Source organism: Meles meles, chromosome X (assembly GCF_922984935.1).
Source record: "Meles meles chromosome X, mMelMel3.1 paternal haplotype, whole genome shotgun sequence".
Taxonomy (NCBI): Eukaryota; Metazoa; Chordata; class Mammalia; order Carnivora; family Mustelidae; genus Meles; species Meles meles.
Window position 1 is genome coordinate 44,616,190 of NC_060087.1, and position 20,737 is coordinate 44,636,926.

The 20,737-nt window shown below is 38.6% G+C and overlaps 2 pseudogenes; one reads left to right on the forward strand and one right to left on the reverse strand.

The window, feature by feature from the left end:
- Positions 1-3,506: 3,506 nt before the first annotated feature.
- On the reverse strand, positions 3,507-3,967 carry LOC123934621 (annotated as a pseudogene).
- Positions 3,968-9,650: 5,683 nt separating this feature from the next.
- On the forward strand, positions 9,651-9,777 carry LOC123935748 (annotated as a pseudogene).
- The last annotated feature ends 10,960 nt before the right edge of the window (positions 9,778-20,737 follow it).

Below are 20,737 nucleotides of genomic sequence, written 5' to 3' on the forward strand. Positions count from 1 at the left end.
GGCGAGCGCGAGGAGGAAATGACACGGAGCTGGAGAAAGGGGGAGAGAGGGAGGGGTGAAAGGAGAAGGAAAAAAAAGAAAAGAAAAGAAAGAAGGAGAGGCGGAGGGATAGCGCGTAATGGACAAGAAAACGGAGCAATGGGGAGGGGCAGTCAGTGGGACCTCGCCTATAGGATCGCTGGGGAGCGGGCGCGAGGCAAGGCCTCACATCAATTGTTACATTGTTTCATTCAAGCTGCTCCCCCCACTTTGGTCCTCCTCCTTAGGGCCGGGTTCTCCGCCCCTCCAGCCAGCCGAGGAGGGAGGTGAAAGTCGTTAGTGTGGATAGCCCGCGTGGCCGAGTGGGCTGAAACGCTGGCTTCCCTATTAGCGCGTTCATGTTTCTCTGACTGCCTTTTTCTTCTGAAGGTCCCCAAACCGGGTCCTGGGAGGGTTATAAGGCTGCTAATTTGTGGACTTTGCCTAGAGGGATGGAAAGTGGAGTAAGCAGGCCAGCGAACACAGTGGGGCTGTGTGTGTAGACTGCTCAGTGTGTATGCACTAGGTGTGTGGGGTCATTATGAAACATTGCCCCGGAGCATAGTTTAAATAAAGAAGCACTTTGAGGATGCCCCCTGCCTGGGCTTAGCCGCACCCTGGCTCAGAGCTGGCGTCTGTGGGTAGCACTGTGCTTGTGTATGTCCCAATCTGGAGTTCCTGGCACGGCCTTGCACTTGCCCCACTGAGATGACCAAGCCAGGAATCAGCAAACTGCTAGCAGACTAGTAGTATTGTTTCCACTCCTAAACAAACCTACAGGAAAGAGCATCCATTGATAAGCTGGCCAATTAACAGTGTTTTGCCTTTTGGAAGAATCAGCTTTTAGACAGGATCCAGAACATTTCTGCTCATCTGTTCATGCTCCAGGCTGTAGTTTTTGAGCTGGGCGTTAGAACAGACCAAACACGCACACACGCACACATGCACACACACACACATGCACACACACACACACACACACACACACACACCCCGACAGTAATAGTCTCAAAAAGTGAATCTGTTATTAAATCTTATGCTGATTTCTCAGTCTTGACCCAGACAAGTTCCCTACTCTCCCTGAGGTATTGTCTCTAGAGCCACGTGCAGGCATTACGTTTTTCAAAGGGCCTCACTCTAGCAGGGAAAGTTTTGACAACTCAGTTGTGACTCAAGGGGCTCTTCCACTGCCTCTTGCCTGTTCGGTCTCTTGCCCTCTTCCTGTAGAGTTTGTTCCTCATCACCAAAGGACACACTGTGGCTCCCTGCCTTCTACAGTCAGCTTTCTGTGAACAAGGTTTCCACTCTTTACTAGTCTTCCCTCACCTGTCAGACTCTTCCCCTTGCCTGCTGTGTACCCTGGCAAGCCAATGAAACTTCTTGCATAGGCCCCCCCCCCAATCTTTTCTTCTCAGCCTTCTAAACTGTCTGCATGATATGTTTGCTGACCTGACTTTTCTTCAATAAAACTGCAATTTGGGTGTTTATAGGCTCCCTTTTTAAAGTCCTTAGAGATGATTCACAGAGGAAACTGCCTTCAATCTTTTAGGCTTCTAGCCTACAAAAACCATTTCGATCATGGTCACTCTTTTGCATTTCCCTTCCTAGAAAGCAGAAAACTTGAGATAATGGCATCTCAATTTCTTTACTCTTAGTTTTGTGTCAAACTATGACATTCATTTACTCGATCCCATCTTGAAACTGAATTGAAACTGATTTTTTTCTCTTTTTGTGATAAGACTCTAATCTTCATGATTATTGCTTGGTGGAACTCAGCATGTTTCAGTCTTAACATATTGAAATCTGCAAAGCTCAGTTCACAGAATAGGTAGTCATCACTCAAGGTCTACTAGAATTATGTGTCTAGACTAGAGGAAGAAGTTTGGAAGCAGGAGACACATATATGAGTCCTGGCCTTGTCACTAACTAGAAGGGTGACCTTGGGCAAATCACTGAACTATTTTTAGTCTCATTTTCTTCATTTGTAAACTTCAGCTAGTAAACCCTGACCTATCCACCTCCCGGGTCTGTTGAAGGCTAAAATGAAATAATACATATGAAAACACTATGTTTTCTTGCACTCTTCATTTTATCCTTTTTTATTATTACTGCAGAAGAACATAAATTACCTAGCCCCTGGTGCATAGAGCACATAAATAGACATTTTGAACATCAAATGGCTAGATAATGTTGGCTTCTTTACTGATAAAATCTCTGCTAGTAGTAGGGATCTTATTCTTCCTTCCAGTTAGTGGGAGCATGATTATGTGGTAGAAAGGGTACTGGGTAGAATTTGAGATGCATAGTTTCTAAGCTGGTTCTGCTGTTAAATTGCTGTGTGATATTAAAAAGATCACACCCCATCTCTGTAAATTGAAGGGATTGAGCTACTTGATTTCTTAAGTTTCTCTACAGTTGGCAAATTCTGTGACTACGTCCCAGCAAAGGGTTAAAAAGAGCATATGTGCAAACAAAGACTTGATGGTGGAGATGAACCAAGTGAAAATAAGTCTATGGAGAAGAATCCAGGGATGTTTTTCTGTGTGTGGGCGTGTGTGCGCACATGGTGTGTCCAACCAACAGATAATGAAGGCACTCTAACGTATGTTAAATTGCCTGTGTTAAAAAAGGTGAAAAGTCCAGTAGGCAGGCAAAAATAGGAAACTGCGTTATAAGAGAAGGGTGGTGATTGATAATACACATTTGGATTATAGTTGAAGCCATTTGGAGTGGATAATCAGGGGTAGCACAGTGATAAGAAAAGGGGGATTTAGATGGAATCTTGGATTATGCTAATATTTAAAAGTCAAGAAGGATCACAAAGGATCTAAAAAGGAGCAGACAGAAGAGGTGGGCAAAAGGCCAATCAGCAGAAACAGGGAGAGAAATTAAAAACAAGTTATTTACTTCCCCCTTACTAAAAAAAGTCCTCACAAGTTTTTTCTTCATTAGAAATCTATTGACCAGTTTATCTTTTTGGAAGGAAGAAGACTAAAATAGCAGCCCTTCCCTGAACTTTTTTTTTTTTTAACTTCCTTAGCTCTCCGTCTTTTGTAAACTCAAATTTGAATACAATTTCCCTCATAAGAAGTGCCTCTAAATCCTTACTGAACTAAGGATTCTTTTGAGCTTCTAGTGAAATCTATGCATTCCCTCCCTTAGAGAGCTACACATCATCATGCAATGTTATATTCAGTTTGGGCTGAGACTTATAGACCATAGCTTCAGAATCCTTGCTCTAATAAAATACAATTTTTTTATTGTGGTAAAAAAAAAAAAACACATAACATGAAATCTACCCTCTTAACAAATTTTATTTATTTATTTATTTTCTCTTAACAAATTTGTTAAGTGTTGCTAAGTAAACTGCACAATGTTGTACAGTGAATCGCTAGAACATTTTCATCTTGCATGACTGAAACTTTATACCCACTGATCAGCAACACCCATTTCCACCTCTCCCCAGCCCCTGGCAACCACCGTTCTGCTTTCTTTTTCTTTTCTTTTCTTTTCTTTTTTTTTTTTTTTTTTGACTTTGACAAACTGTTTATTTTCCGTCAACCTTATTTCCATTTTGTTTGCCTTTGTGGAAGAGCAGCTTAAGACCACTCAGTGGTTGTTCCCACCCATTCAGTGGCCCGAGCAGTGGGGGCTGCAAACCAGTCTTCAGTGGCCGGCTGGGCACTCCAGTCTTCAGAGGGAACTGCTGAATAGGCACAGAGGGCACCTGCACGCCTTCGGACCAGTCTGCAACTTCAGGCTGAGTAGCCGTGAACTCAGGGGCTGAAGCCGTCCATTCACCCTGGAGTTCTTCCTTGGTCACAGCCTTTTCAGCAGGGGCCCGCTCTTCCTTTTCAATCTCTTCAGGATCTCTGTAGAAGTAGAGATCAGGCATGACCTCCCACCGGTGTTCACGGGAAATTTGCAGGACATCAAGTGCTCCAGACATTGTGAAAGTTTCCCGTTAAGTTATGATGGGAACACAAAACAACGCTGTATGGAACCTTCCCTAGGTAGCACGGAAAGCGCATTCTACTTTCTACTTCTATGAACTGACTACTTTAAATACCTCATATAAATGGAATCTTGTAGTATTTGTCCTTTTGTAGCTAGCTTATTTCACTTAGCCTAATGTTCTCAAGGTTCCTCCATATTGTAGCTTATGACAATATCTCCTTTCCTTTAAAAGGCTGAATACTATTCTGTTGTATGTACATACCACATTTTCTTTAGGCATTTATCAGTCAGTGGGCATTTAAGTTGTTTCCACCTTTTGGCTATTGTGACTAATGATTCAGTGAACACAGTAGTGCAAATATCTCAACATCCTCTCTTAAATGCTTTTGAATAACTACCCACATGTGGGATTGCTGGCTCATTTGGTAGTTCTGTTATTAATTTTTCAAGAAACTTCATTACTGTTTTCCATAGTGACTACCCATTTTTACATTCTCACCAGCAGTACACAAAGATTACAACTTCGTCACTTCTTTACAAACACTTGTTGATACAGACTTCTTTTTTTAATAGTGTCCATTGTAACAGGTGTGATGTGATATGCATTTCATTTCCCTGATGATTAGTGATATTGAACTTCTTTTCATATACTTGTTAGATATTTGTATGTGTTCTTTGGATAACTATTCAAATCCTTTGCCCATTTTTTAGTCGTTATTTTTTTTAATTTTTTTATTTTCTCTTGAGTTACAGAAGTTCTTTATATATTTGTGATATCAAGCCCTTATAAGATATATGCATTGCAAATATTTTCTTTCATTCTGTAGGATGCTTATCATTTTGTTCTTTTTATTTATTTTGCAGTGCAGAAGCTTTTTATTTGATGTAGTCTCAATTGTTTACTTTCGCTTTCCTTGTCTATGTTTTTGGTGTCATATCCAAGAAATCATTACCAAGACCAATGTCATGAAGATTTTCCCCATGTTTTCTTCTAGGAATGTTTTGGTTTCAAGTCATACATTTAAGTCTTTCATCCATTTTGAGGTCATTTTTGTGGGTGGTATAAGATAGGGGTCCAAGTTTCATTCTTTTGCATGTGGATATCCAATTTTCTCAATAGCATTTATTAAAGAGACTATCTTTTCCCCATTGTGTATTCTTGGTGCCCTTGTTAAAGATTAGTTGACCACATATGCTTGGATTTATTTTCTGGGGTTTCTATTCTATTCCGTTGATTTATGTGTCTGTTTTTATGCCAGTATAATACTGTTTTGATTACTATAGCTTTGTAATACAGTTTGAAATTACAAAATGTAATGCCTCCAGCTTTGCCCTTCTTTCTCAAGATTGTATGAGCTATTCAAGGTATTTTGTAGTTCCATACAAATTTTAGGGCTGTTTTTTTTCTCTTTCTGTGAAAAACATCATTGGAATTTTGATAGAGATTGCATTGAATCTATAGATTGGGTTATATAGACATAACATGTATTTATTGAAAGAGCTCACATATATTATTGAAATAATGTTTCAACAGAAAATGTAACAATATTCAGTCAGTGAGTTTAATTTGCCCTAAATTGGGAGAACAACTGCTAAACGCTAGGCATTCTACAAGGCACTTTCCATACAGTATTGGCAATGATTACAAAGACCCTGCAAAGTAGGTATTTTTAACTGTTTTCCAAATCGAGTGAGTTTCCAGCTAAGCCAGTAAGTGATAAAACCAGGACTACAAGGCAAGGAGGCCAGAGAAGCATCCTGTGATAAGCTGATTAATCATGTCTCTGTTGTATTTTCCTCTTTTGCAAGGGAGGCAAGTGATTGAAGTTCTCTATTCTGCTCTCTTCATGTTTCTACTTGGGAGTACTTCAGCTGGAATAACTCATTTGGTCTGTTTCTTCACCCCTGGGGGAGTTAGAAATTCTGTCTAGCCAAGTGAGAAGAGTATGAGGAAGTTTATTATTATTGCCTTTATATTCCCTGTCCACCATTCCAGCTTTTAACAGTAAAAAACAGATATTTTTCATCTCTGCCTCTCTGTTTCCTGTGTTTCTGTTTGTTCTGAACTTGTTCTGAGTAGATGAAATAGGTGTTACTTCTACGTAGTTTGTGTGTCCTCTGTCCACGTATATATTCCATATTGTCTCTTGAATATCTATATGGGCCTATTTCTGTCTTTTTAAAGAATTTATTTATTTATTTATTTATTTAGATGGAGCACAAGCAGGGGGAAGGGCAGAAGTAGAGGGACAAGTAGGCTCCCCACTGAGTGAGGTTCCCTGCTGACATGAGGCTCAATCCCAGGAACCTAAGATCATGACCTGAGGTGAAATCAGATGCTTAACCAATTAAGCCACACACGCACCCCTATATGGACCTATTAACACAGCACTGATTGAATAGGAATCTCTCTGTGTGCACATCTGTCTCCAAAGAAGACATCCAACTGGTCAACAGACAGATAAAAAGTCATTCAACATCACTCATCATCAGAGAAATGCAAATCAAAACCACAGTGAAATAACACCTCACACATGTCAGATTGGCAAAAATAAAACTCAAGAAACAAGTGTTGGCAAGGTTGTTGAGACAAAGGAACTCTCCTCATAGTTGGTGGGAATGCAAACTGGTGCAGCCACTGTGGAAAACAGTACGGAGTTTTCTCAAGAAGTTAAAAATAGAACTACCATATGTTCCAGTAATTCTACTACTGGGTTTTAACTAAAAAAATATATGCACTCCTATGTTTATTGCAGCATTACTTACAACAGCCAAATTACGGAAGCAGTCCTAGTGATGTCCACTGATAGATGAGTGGATAAAGAAGATGTGATGCATAGACACACACAGACTGGAATATTACATTACTCAGCCATAAAAAGAATGAAATCTTGCCATTTGTAACAACATGGATGGAGCTAAAGAGTATAATGTTAAATGAAATAAGTCAGAGAAAGATAACTACCACATGATTTCACTCATATGTGGAATTTAAGGGGGAAAAATGAACAAAAGAAAAAAAAAGAGAGAGAGAAACCAAGAAACAGACTGTTAACTCTAGAGAACAAACAGATGGTTACCAGAGGGGAGGTGGGTGAGGGGGATGGGTAAAATAGGTGATGGGCATTAAGGAGTGCACTGGTCGAAGCACTATCTTGTACATCTGAAACTAACATAACATTGTATGTTAACTAAATGGAATTAAAATAAGAAAAATAAAATAAAATAAAACAAGATGGGAAAAAAATTTTTTTAAAGGAAGTATGTGTGGGTATTAGGCCCAAGCTTTGTATGATCCTGAAGGGAGTTTGACCCGAGGGTCTTCAGGAAAGAGAGGGAGAGAGAATGAAGAACGCTGCTTGAATTTGGCTTTGAGGCCATCTTTCCATAGTTATCACAATGATTGTTGCCCTTCTCCCCTGAAGCAGGTTCTACCTGGAAAAGCTGCTATAATCCCATTTCTTTACCTTTTCTTCCATCTGGAGCCACAGACTTCCCTCTTCCTGTATGTATACTGGAAGTCACCATTTAAGAAACCATTTCTGTTCTGGCTCACGATTGTTTACAGATTATTTACTGACTAGGGAAGTTCTCATTTGTCATAGGCAAATTATCACATTAGCGAAATCTAACCTGTGTTTTGTAATTGTTACCTAATGTTTCATGGCATGTACTCAATCAGTTTTTATCAAGTCATCTTCTTTATTTCACCACAGCTTTGGGAAGAATAAGGTAAGAGAATAAAAGTCATCATTTTATAGGTGAAACCAAAGACAAAATAGATTCTTTGCTTTACTAATCTAATCATTCATCCATGTTTCCCTGGAAAATCAAATGTTGGTGGGCCCAGAATATTCCTGGACCAGGTGACCCACAGGCAAAAGGGGACCCAGAGCATTTTTTTAATGAAACAGATTTTGTCATAAATAATATCAAGAGTTGTCCATTTTTCATCTCATCAATTACATCTGCTAGACTATTCTTGGATTTCTATGGCTCCTCTCCCTTTCTTTCTCCATCTATCCCCACCCTGTGCAACAATTACCCTGGCTTTTCTGAATGTTTCTCACAGAGGAGAGATCTGGGGCAATGATAATTTTCAGTGGAGAGGGAAACAAAGTCTAATGTTTCAGGTATTATTCATATACAGATTACATGAAAACAACAGCAAGCTCCTCCCTCCAGTTTAGCTATATATCTAAGGGTATGTTGTGGGAGTACAACAAAGGACAATTTTAAGTAGACTATCTTACTAAAGAGTCTGATTCCTGCAGAATTTTGCCTAGGGCTAGGGAAAGACTTTATGGCTAAGGCCTGCTTCTTTTGTGTTAAAGCCACTATAACATTCATATACAAAATGTTATAGCTGGAAACTATTTTAGTTAAATAAATCCTTCTAAGTACATGATACTAAAGAAATATGGGATTTTAGTTTCTCCTTGGATAACTTTATAAAGATTCCTCCTTATTGCCAAGGTATCCCACTTGGATCATGCTATGCTTTTATCCACTAAGAAAAAAAATATCGGTTGTCTCATGGAATCTCAGAATCCTGACTTGGTCTTTTGTTTGAGAATATAGAGTAGAACCTCTTCATCCTCAAGCTGACAAATCTGGACAGCTTGTGTGTGTGTGTGTGTGTGTGTGTGTAAAACAGGCTGCCATCTGTGGTAGTTGGTGCTCTCTGGGAAGACTTGTTGGAGCAGGAGTTGGTTTGTTTGTGTTCTAAGTTCACATTAATGTCAGCCTAATTGGAAAACCTCAATTTGCCATTGGCAAAATCACTCATGTGGTACAGGTTCAGCTGGGCTGTAATGAATGTTTGCCATTGCTCTAGAGGAGTTTCAGCTAGGGACTGATTCTTTCATATCAAAAATGTGAAAATCAGGGGCGCCTGGGTGGCTCAGTGGGTTAAGCCTCTGCCTTCGGCTCAGGTGGTGATCTCAGGGTCTCAGGGTCCTGGGATCGAGCCCCGCATCAGGCTCTCTGCTCAGCAGGGAGCCTGCTTCCTCCTCTCTCTCTGCCTTCCTCTCTGTCTACTTATGATCTCTCTGTCAAATAAATAAATAAAATCTTTTAAAAAATGTGAAAATTGGGTGAACTACTGAGACCTAATAGGTGGGCTTGAATGTGGCCCTTTCTTGGGACCCAACTTGGACAGGGGCCACTCCTTGCTTTGAGTTGTGGGTTAGCCAATCTGTCCTACTTCTCAAATGCTGTTTTCTTGTGAGCCACATTGCTCCTTGGTCATTAATAAAATAATATTTTTCGTACATATTAAGCTCTTACCTCACTCCTCCATCTGTGGAAGGAAAAAAATCATATGCCAGCCTTTTTGCTTTCAGAAAGTTTCCAACATTTTGCTCTCCTGTAGAGGCAGAGGCAGTACATCAATTCAGTGTGCATTTGAGCAAAACAAAGGTCTCACTACACTTTTGATTAAGCTCTGGAGAAGTACACAGCAGACACTGAAAATACAGATTTAGATATGTTTATTTTCTTTCTTTAATACTTTATTTTTACTTCAGACTAAGTAGCAACGAGCCCCATCTATGTAATATTAGCTAAAGAAGAAACCATCTTGCTTTGGCTTGAATCTAAAATGACCTAGCCCAAAGAGGAAAGAACCACATTTGTCCAGGAGTATCAGATGGGCTTTTAAAAGGATTCATTTCAGCTTTGCGCAGTGGCAGTATCGTAGCCAATGAGGTTTATCCGAGGCGCGATTATTGCTAATTAAAAGGATTCATTTCTCCAGCTATTTTGTTTGGGGGAGATAGTTTCAGGTAGGCGTACATGTGCCTAGATGTGTACACACACAACCCTCCACTCATATAGATACATGAACAAAGCCACACAAAAGAACCAATGTTCAAATTTGGGAATGCCCAGCTCCTTTCTCTGAGGGTCTGGCAGCTCAGATTGCTGAAGAAAGAGTATTCTGGAACAACTCTTAGGAACCTGACAGTTACTTGATGTTCTAATGCATAGGGCACTTAGAGTGTTTTGTCTTTCACTGGTTTAGATTAAACTCCGGAAACCTAGGCATCAAACTTAACTCCCTCTTTCTTCTCACATCACTGACATCCACTCAGTCACAAAGACCTGTCATTTCTAGTCCTAAAATAGCTCTCAAATCCATCCACTCTCTCCATGTTTACTGCCACTCCACCATCATCTCACACCTAGACCACTAGAGCAGCTTCCTAGCTGTGCTCTCTGGTGCCTGCAGTTCTGCCCAGATGCTTCCAATTCATTCTCTGCTTTGCAGCACTTTGCAGCCAGGGCACTCTTTCTAAAGCCCAAACTCAATGTCACTCCTCTAATTTAATTTTTGTCAATAGTTTACTGAATAAAATCTAAGTCCCTTGACTAAGATCCTTATATGGCTCCGGCCTACATAGCTGGCTCTCTTCTCCAATGCCACCCCAACCCTGTCCCAACCTCCCTGCCAACACACACTTGCATCTCTAGAGATACCAAATCGTGGACAGTTATTCCAAGTGAAACCTATTCTCTTGTACTTCTACGCGTTTCCACAAACTTTTCTTCCTACCTGGGAGACCCTCCATTTCATCCTTGTCCATTTGGCAAATCCCTGCTCTTTATTCAAGTCAGTTCAAAAGTTTTACTTATAGAAGAAATGTTCCTTGATACCCCAAGCTATTATTTCTTGATGTTCCCACAGACCCCTTTACATCACACCATTGTGGCCCTGATCATATGTGATCATAATTATCTCCTCTCCTGGGCTAGATGTTCCTTGAGGGCATAAACCATGTCTGATTCTTCAATTTTCTCCCCAGTGTTTAGCATGGGGCATGGACAAAGTTGATATTCAGTCATCACTGACATGTGACCCTGGGCCTGAAGGACCAAAGGCATTTTTGGTCCTAGGAGAATGAATTTTCTGGTTGGTCCCTTGATATCTCTCCTTTTTAATTGAGGCATAACTGACTTGTAACATTGTATTAGTTTCAGGTGTACAATATAATGATTGACTCTTTATATCAGTGAGAAATGATTACCACAATAAATCTAGTTACCATCCACCACCATACATAGTTACAGAATTTTTTTTCTTATAATAAGAACTTTAAGGATTTTATTCTTAGTATATATGTAATACAGTATTATCGGCTATAGTCACCATGCTGTACTTTACATCCTCATGACTTATTTATTTTATAACTAGAGATTTGTACCTTTGATTTCTTTTTTTTTTAAAAATTTTATTTATTTATTTGACAGAGAGAGATCACAAGTAGACAGAGAGGCAGGCAGAGAGAGAGAGAGGGAAGCAGGCTCGCTGCTGAGCAGAGAGCCCGATGCGGGACTCGATCCCAGGACCTTGAGATCATGACCTGAGCCGAAGGCAGCGGCTTAATCCACTGAGCCACCCAGGCGCCCCTGTACCTTTGATTTCTTCGACCCATTTCATTCAACCCACCTCATCTCTTCTCTGGAAAACACCTGGATATATATTTCAGTCATGGAATGGATGATAAGGATTGCCTTCCCTAGAGTAGCCAGCAAATAGGACACCACGAAGAGGCTCCTTGAGTGATTTATAACCAAAAGGAACACTGAGATTGACCAAATTCCAAGCCCAGAAAGCTTTACATTGATGCTGTTTATTAGTACATGTTACTGAAGAACTAATAACAAGAAGAGGAAAAAATGTAAAATGTGGCTGCACTATAGAAAAGGAATATATGGAATACCAATTTCCATCTTCTTTTTTAAAAAAGATTTAATTTATTTATTTGACAGAGAGATCACAAGTAGGCAGAAAGGCAGGCAGAGAGAAAGAGGGCGAAGCAGGCTCCCCGCGGAGCAGAGATCCTGATGCGGGGCTTGATCTCAGGACCCTGGGATCATGACCTGAGCTGAAGACAGAGGCTTAACCCACTGAGCCACCCAGGCGCCCCACAATTGCCATCTTCTTAACATAGCATTTCAGATGTGCCAAAACTGACCCCTGTCCTGCTCTCCAACTTTGCTTCTCCCCCTCTCTTACTCTACCCTCTGGCCATACCAAACCCTATCTCCACGACCCTCATTTTATGGTATATCCCACCTCCTCCATAATTTTACTCATACCATCTCTCTACCTAGCTTACATTTGCCTTTGCTTTAGGCAACTTCTACCAACACCTTAAGACTTAGCTGAGGACTTACTTCTTCCAGGAAGCCTTTCTCAACTAATCAACATGCACTTACACAACACACACACACACACACACACACAAACACACACACACACATCTAGATATATGTCTGTATAAATCAGGACTCTTGCTTGCAAGTAACAAAAATACAACACAAATAAACTTAAGCCAAAACAAGGTTATTGATACTAATTGAAAAGCACAGCAGTCATTTTAGGAATAGCTAGATCAGGTGCTCAAATAATGTCATCAGCAATCTGTTTCTGTCTCTTAGTTCTGATCTTCTTTATGTTGACTCGGTTCTCCAGTAGGCTTTCCCTACACAGTGGCCAAGATAGCCGTAAAGAGCTACAGATTTGCATTTTGCCACTTAGCAACTCTAGTGGAAACACAGACCCACCTTCTCAATAGTCCCAGCAAAACCTAGAGAGTTAAATCCATTCATGAATGAGTAACAATGAACAGAGAAGGAGAATTTTCCAGTTAGCCAGGTGTATTAGTGTTCCCCAGAGAAACAGAGAGGTGAGAAGTCCTATGCTCTATCCGCTGCCTGCAAGCTGGAGAATCAGGAAACTGGTGGTATAATTCAGTCTAAGCCAGAAGGTCTGAGAACCAGGAACACTGATGTCAAAAGACAGGAGTAAATAGTGATAGCCCAGCTCAAGTCAAAAGCAAATTTGCCCTTCCTCTGCCTTTTTGTTTTATTCAAACCCTCAACAGGTTGGTTGAAAACCACAGGCACTGGTGAGGGTGATTTTTTAATTCAGTCTATTGATAAAAATGCTAATCTCTTCCAGAGACACCCTCAGAGACACACCCAGATACAATGTTTTACCAGATATTTGGACATCAAGTTGACATGTAAAATGTGTGATGTACCCATCTAGGTGGGATAAGATCTGTTACCAGAAGAAGACACTTGGGGCAGCAAAAGCACTATATGTTCACACTTCGTTTTCCTCATGTGTTCTTCCATGTTTCTCTCCCTTTCAATGCTTCTGGTCAGATAGTATCATTTGTATTTGTTAATATATATCTCTTCCTCTAGACTATGAGTTCTCATGTCTATCTCTGTATTGCTAAAGATTGCATGGGGGCTTGGTTTCTAGGAAGTATTCTCAATCAATGAAGGATAAATGAATGGCCTTGCTGTGCATTTTGAAAAGATGATTAAATTACATGGAGCTATACTGAAGGCTAATCCAGGCAAATAGTTTAATTTGATAATTAGACAAATTAATAGCATAAGTCTAATTTATTTGATTAAATGTACAATTATTACTGGGTTGTGGTAAAGAGGCATAGTGAACAGTTCATTCACCATTCCAAAATTATATAATAAATGCTTTTCTAAGGCACTGTGCTAGAGGCTAAGATTAGCCTCTCCCTATTAATTAGCCCTTTAACATTAATGAGAGTCAGTAGTGTGTAGTGATTGTATGTGTGGGCTCTAGGGCCCTGGATTAAATAAAACCCTACTGCTTGCATTTACTAGTTAAGTGCCCTTAGCTAGTTAGTTAACTATTGTGCCTAGTTTCTTCTTCTATCAAATAGGAATAGAACCTACCATAGAGGGTTATTGTGAAGATTAAATGTAGAAATGAATGTAAAGAGTTGATAAGAGTACCTAGAACATTTTTAAGTGCTTAATAAGTGTTAGTTCATAATTAGGTATTAAGAGAATCTTCTCTCCACCTAAATATTGCTTTACTCATTATGCTTGATCTGAGGTAAGACTCTAGGTTAGGGATTTAAAATTGAGCCTAAATACAACTTCTGGACTTCAAGAAAGCTAAATAGGAAGCTTCTCTCAGCCCTGGCAGAATTATATTTGGACATAGAAAAGAGGACATTGGCTTTCTTAGTGTGAAATTACCATTTCCCAGTGAGGCACTAGTCCAAGCTTAATGGATATAGAGAAGGAAGAAGTGGTCTTTTCTGTTGGGGAAAAGGTGGTGTTCCACCAGGTGGTTCCTGTTTCCACAAGGGCTAGGAGATAAGTCTTAAATCCCAACATTGCCATTGTATGTGGCTCACTAGGAGAAATCAGAGTATAAGCAAACAGTTGGGGTGGCTCAACAGGGTTTGCTAGCAACATATACAAGTTCTAAGTGGGCTCTTTGATTTAATGAAGAGAGAATGTTTTGTGGCCAGCAAACCTGGGTTAAAAATCCAAGTTCTCCTCTTTATTGACTATGGCATGTTGGGAAATAATAATGATCACATCTCAGATCTTTGAGTGCTCACTATGTGTCAGTAACTATGCAAAGCACCTTGTATATATTGTTTCCTTCAATCCTTGCAAACAACCTTATAGGGTAGATTCTTCTATTACTATCTTCTTCTTTTTGACTATTTTGGAAATACTTATTTTTAATTAAAAGAATAATAGAAGGGGCGCCTGGGTGGCTCAGTGGGTTAAAGCCTCTGCCTTCAGCTCAGGTCATGATCTCAGGGTCCTGGGATCGAGCCCCACATCGGGCTCTCTGCTCAGCAGGGAGCCTGCTTTCTCCTCTCTCTCTCTGCCGGCCTCTCTGCCTACTTGTGATCTCTCTCTCTGTCAAATAAATAAATAAAAATAAAAAATATAAAGAATAATAGAAAATCCTTGTAAAAGAAATATAAACTATACAGAAATCTTTATATCCTCACCCAACCCCACCCCAAAGTAAATGTGAAAACTTTTTGTTCTATATCATTTCCAGACCTGTTTCTATGAATACACAAACATATATAGATATCTATCTTGAGAAAAAAAGAAACAGTCCATAAATACTCTTCTATAATTTGCTTTTTTGATTTTGTGATATATCATGGACATCTTCTCATGTCAGTACATTTGGATCTATCTTATACTTTTTAATGGGTATGGAGTATTCCATTATTGGGCTGTACAATAATTTAATAACTATGCCAATATTGATGGACATTTAGGTTTCAAATTATTTATACTGCAAACTATGCTGGAACACTTTTAAACTTACATTTTAGGATAATTTTATGCATATTGCTTTAAGATAGGATAAATTTATAAAGATATAATAATGCTGGGTCACAAATATACACACTTAATATTTTGATCAAGGTCATCAAATTGCTTTCCAAAAGTCCATCATTCTTTTTATGTTTTAGAGTAACATTTAGTTAAAATATAGTGAATTGCTGAAGAGCTATTTAAATATGACAACTTTCCTATGTTGTTCAGGATAGCTACCTAGTTTTCCAGTGGACCTTAATTATTAATAAAGTAACATTAATATCACCTTGATTAAGCTTTCAAAGGAATGAATGGAGAAGCAAAGTTTTGAATTTTTAAGGTTATTTTATATTTATTTTTAATGATTCAACAATTCTTTACATTACTCATAGTTCATCATGATAAGGATACTATTAATCCCCTTTATATATTTTACCTGTTCCCCCTACCGATCTGCCCTCTGGTAACCAGTACTACTTCTTGATTTTAATTAATCTGACTACAAATTAGTTTCTTTATGAGGGAGGTACCACCGGGTTAATTACAGAATAAAGGAAACTCTGGTGCCAATGGTCTTTTCAGTTCATCCTCAAACTGTGATTCTGTCTTCTATGTCCTGATTACATGTGCCACGTACCAGGTCTCCCAACGCTGCTGATGTTTTTCCCCACTCTCCGTTTTATCTTCCCAACTGGACCTGCCAGGCTGGCCATATTTCCACTTATCATCTCATTATGGATAAATGGATCTGAAATGAACTGAAAAGCCAGCCTGTTGGGAGACCTTCATGTACACGAATACTCCTAAAGAGATTTTATTTTATTTTTTGTTATTGTAAGCACTATTTTTATTGAGGTTCAATTGACATACAATATTATATTAGTTTCAGATGTACAACATTGTGATTTGACATTCATATACATTGTGAAATGATCATTGCAATAAATCTAGTTATTATCTGTCAACATAAAAAGTTAAGACAATATTATTGAGTGTATTCCCCATGTTGTACATTACATCCCGATGATATTTATTTTGTAACTGGAAGTTTGTATTTCTTTTTTTTTTTTTAAGATTTTATTTATGTGACAGACAGAGATCACAAGTAGGCAGAGAGACAGGCAGAGACAGAGGGGGAAGCAGGCTCCCTGCTGAGCAGAGAGCCCAATGTGGGGCTCGATCCCAGGACCCTGAGACCGTGACCTGAGCTGAAGGCAGAGGCTTTAACCCACTGAGCCACCCAGGCGCCCTGGAAGTTTGTATTTCTTGATTCCTTTCATTCAATCCCCCTCCTCTCTGGCAACCACCAACCTGTTCTCTGTATTTGTGAGTCTGGATTTTGTTTTGTTTTGTTTGTTTCATTTTCTGGATTTCATGTATAAGTGAAATCACATGGTATTTGTCTTTCTTTGTCTGACATTTCACTTAGCATAATGCTGTCAAGGTGCATCCATGTTGTTGCAAATGACAACAACTATTCTTTTTTTTGGAGGTGTAGTATTCCATTGTGTGTGTGTGTGTGTGTGTGTGTGTGTGTGTGTGTATAAAATATATCTTTATTGTGTGTGTGTGTGTATATATATATATAATTTCTTTAATCATTTATCCACTGATGGACACTGAGGTTGCTTCCATATCTTGGCTATTATAAATAATGGCACAATGAGCACAGGGGAGCATATATCTTTCAAATTAGTGTTTTCCTTTTCTTCAGATAAATATTAAGTAGTAGAGTCAATGGATCATATGGTCGTTCTATTTTTTTCATTTTTTAGATTGAAGTATAATTGACATACAATGTTATATTAGTTTCAGGTGTATAGCATTTGATTTGACAATTCTATACACTATTTTTAAAGATTTTGTTTATTTGAGAGAGAGTGCACACACAAGTTGGGGGGAAGGGGAGAGGGAGAGGGAGAATCAGACTCCCCACTGAGCAGGGATTCCCCAGTGTGGGGCTCAATCTCAGGACCCTGGAATTATGACCTGAGCTGAAGAAAGATGTTTAACTGACTGAGCCACCCAGGCACTCCTATAAATTATTTTTAATTTTTTGAAGAACTTCCACACTTTTATCTATTTTATTTATAAATATAAATATATTCACCAATTTACATTCCCACAAACAGTGTGCATGAGGATTCCTTTTTCTCCACATCCTCACCCAACATTTGTTATTTCTTGTGTTTTTATTTTAGCTATTCTGCAGGTGTAAAGTGATACCTCATTGTGGTTTTAACCTACATTTCTCTGATGATGAGTGATGCTGAGCATCTTTTCATGGACTTGTTGGCCATCTGTTCCTCTTCTTTGGAAAAATGTCTATTCAGGTCCTCTGCTCACTTTTTAATCAAATAGTTTTTAATTTTTTCTATTGTTATTGAGTTACATGAGATCTTTATATATTTTGTATATTAAGTCCTGAAAGGGATTTTAAACTGTGGCCGGTAATTTTGTTCCTTATTTGTAACTTTTATTTTACTGCCATCTTCACACAATCTTGAGTATGTATCTAATCATAGAAACAATAAAGATTAAGACTAAATTTAAAACATGGAAAGAAAAATAGCAACTAAAAAAATTTGTCTGCACTGGGTGTGGTGCAAAAACAATGAATACTGTTATGCTGAAAAGAAATAAAAAAAATAAATTTGTCTGCTAGTGATAAGCTTGCACTCTTACAACTGCAATGCAAATAGGTCTGATACAGGATCTTGGGATCATGACCTGAGCTGAAGGCAGAGGCTTTAAACCACTGAGCCACCCAGGCACCCCCCAAGTAGACTTTTTTTTTTTTAAAGATTTTATTTATTTATTTGACAGGCAGAGATCACAAGTAGGAAGAGAGGCAGACAGAGAGAGAGAGAGAGGAGGAAACAGGCTCCCTGCCAGGCAGAGAACCCGATGCAGGGCTCGATTCCAGGACCCTGGGATCATGACCTGAGCCGAAGGCAGAGGCTTTAACCCACTGAGCCATCCAGGTGCCCTGATCCCAAGTAGACTTTTACCTGGAGAGAAATACCTGTTAAAATTCCTTCTAAGCAAGCAGTATGTATCTTGGTGATCTGACGGTCAAGGGGAGCCTGAGATGGTGACTCAGCAGGAAAACATGAGCAGAATAAAGATGAAGTTTTTTTCAAAACCATGAAGAAACCAGAAAGTAAACAGAATGATTAGTGCAGATTGTACAAATTCATGGGGCAGTTCTCAAAGGAGTATGCTAAGAGGTCAGAAACAAGTCAGATAGAAAACCTTAAAAGCAAACTTAGGGGAGTTGAGTAGAAGTGGGGGGTGTGATATGAGCTGAGATAAAAGGATAATAATAATAGCTAATCTATACTTAGAATTTACAGTGTTAGGGACTGTGCTAAGCAATTCATGTGCATTAGATTATTTTTATCTTCTTTATCATCTTATGCGATAAATTTTTATTATTACCTCCCTGTTATAGTCTGGACCCAGTTATGCCTGAATAAAAACTTAAGTATACCAAACCTCAAAAAAGTATCCTCTGCAAGTAAGCCATTTTTAAATTTTCATCTCTACAGTTCCATTCTATCCTTTCATTGTATTTGCTTTTATTTTTGTACATATAAGTCTTTCTTTCATTGCAATTTTCAGATGTAGTTTCTTCTAACAAACAGACCAAAATACACTCAGGAGAGAGTGTATTGCTCTGTTCTGTTCACCTGTCTGTTTCTATCGCTTCCTTTTTTTATTGTTGATGTTGTTTTTTTCTTTTCTTTTTTGTTTTTTTCTTGTCTTTTAATTTCCATTTTTAGAGTTATATTCTGCCCTTTCATTGCATTTAATTTTATTTTTATACATATATAAGTTTTTCTTTCTTTACCATTTTGGGATCTAGTTCTCTAAAATACAGACCAAAATATACACAGAATCCAGTGTATTGCTCTATTCTGCTCACCTGTTTGATTATATTCTCTTCTTTGTTTTTCCTGGTTTCAGGTCTCTTCTGATTTGCTTAAGGTATATTTCTCTGGTGTCATTGTTGCCATTTAGTATTTTGTTCTCATATTCATATATTCTTTTCTGGACAGAAAAGACAGAACTCACCTCAAAAAAGAATAAGAGGCAGTACTGATTGCCATGGACCTAATCAGTATGGACATAAGTAAGATGTCAGAACCAGAGTTCAGTATAACGATTGTAAAGGTACTAACTGCACTTGAAAAAAGCATAGAAGATGCTAGAGAATCCTTTTCTGGAGAAATAAAAGAACTAAAATCTAACCAAGTCAAACTCAAAAAGGTGACTAATGAGATGAAATAAAAAAATGGAGGCCCTATCTGCTAAGATAAATGAGGCAGACGAGAGAATTAGTGATATAGAGGACCAAATGATAGAGAATAAAAAACCTGAGAAAAAGAGAGATAAACAACTACTGGATCATGAGGGGAGATTTTGAGAAATAAGTGATACCATAAAGTCGAACAATATTAGAATAATTGGGATCCCAGAAGAAGTGAATGTAAATGGGCTAAATGCTCCATTCAAAAGACAGACAGTATCAGATTGGATAAAAAGCAAGACACATTGATACACTGTCTGCAAGAGATTCATTTTAGACCCAAAGACACCTCCAGACTTAAAGTGTCCCTCCTCATCACTTTTTACAGCCTTTGGTTTAAAATCCAATTTGCCTGTTACAATAATTGCCACCCCAGCTTTCTTTTGATGTCCATTAACATGGTAAATGGGTCTCTACCCCTCACTTTAAGTCTAGAGGTGTCTTTGAGTCTAAAATGAATCTCTTGCAGACAGCATATCAGTGTGTCTTGCTTTTTATCCAATCTGATACCGTGTGTCTTTTGATTGGAGCATTTATCCCATTTACATTCATTAAAGTCAACAAGGAAATTAAAGAAGAGTTTAAAAAATTCATGGAAATGAATGAAAATACAACTGTTCAAAATCTATAGGATGCAGCAAAGGTGGTCCTAAGAGGGAAGTATATAGCAATACAAGCCTTTCTTGAGAAACAAAAAAGTTCTCAAATAAACAACTTAACCCTACACCTAAAGAGGCTGGAGAAAGAACAAAAAATAAAGCCTAAACCCATGAGGAGAAGAGAAATAATAAAGATTAGAGCAGAAATCAATGACATGGAAACCAAAAGAACAGTAGAAAGGAGCAACAAAACTAGGAGTTAGTTCTTTGAAATAATTAATAAGGTTGATAAAACCATGGCCATACTTACCAAAAAGAAAAGAGAAAGGACCTAAATAAATAAAATCCTGAATAAAAGAGGAGAGATCACAACCAACATTGAAAAAATAAAAACATATTATAAGCAGCAATGTGCCAACAAATTAGGCAATCTGGAAGAAATAGATGCATTCCTAGAGACTTATAAACTACCAAACTGAACCAGGAAGAAATAGAAAAACTGAACAGACCCATAACCAGCAAGGAAATTGAAACAGTCATCAAAAATCTCCCAACATACAAGAGCCCATGACCAGATGGCTTCCCAGGGGGATTCTACCAAACATTTAAAGAAGAACTAATATCTATTCTTCTAAAGCTGTTTCAAAAAATCGAAATGAAAGGAAAACTTCCAAACTCTTTCTATGAGGCCAGCATTACCTTG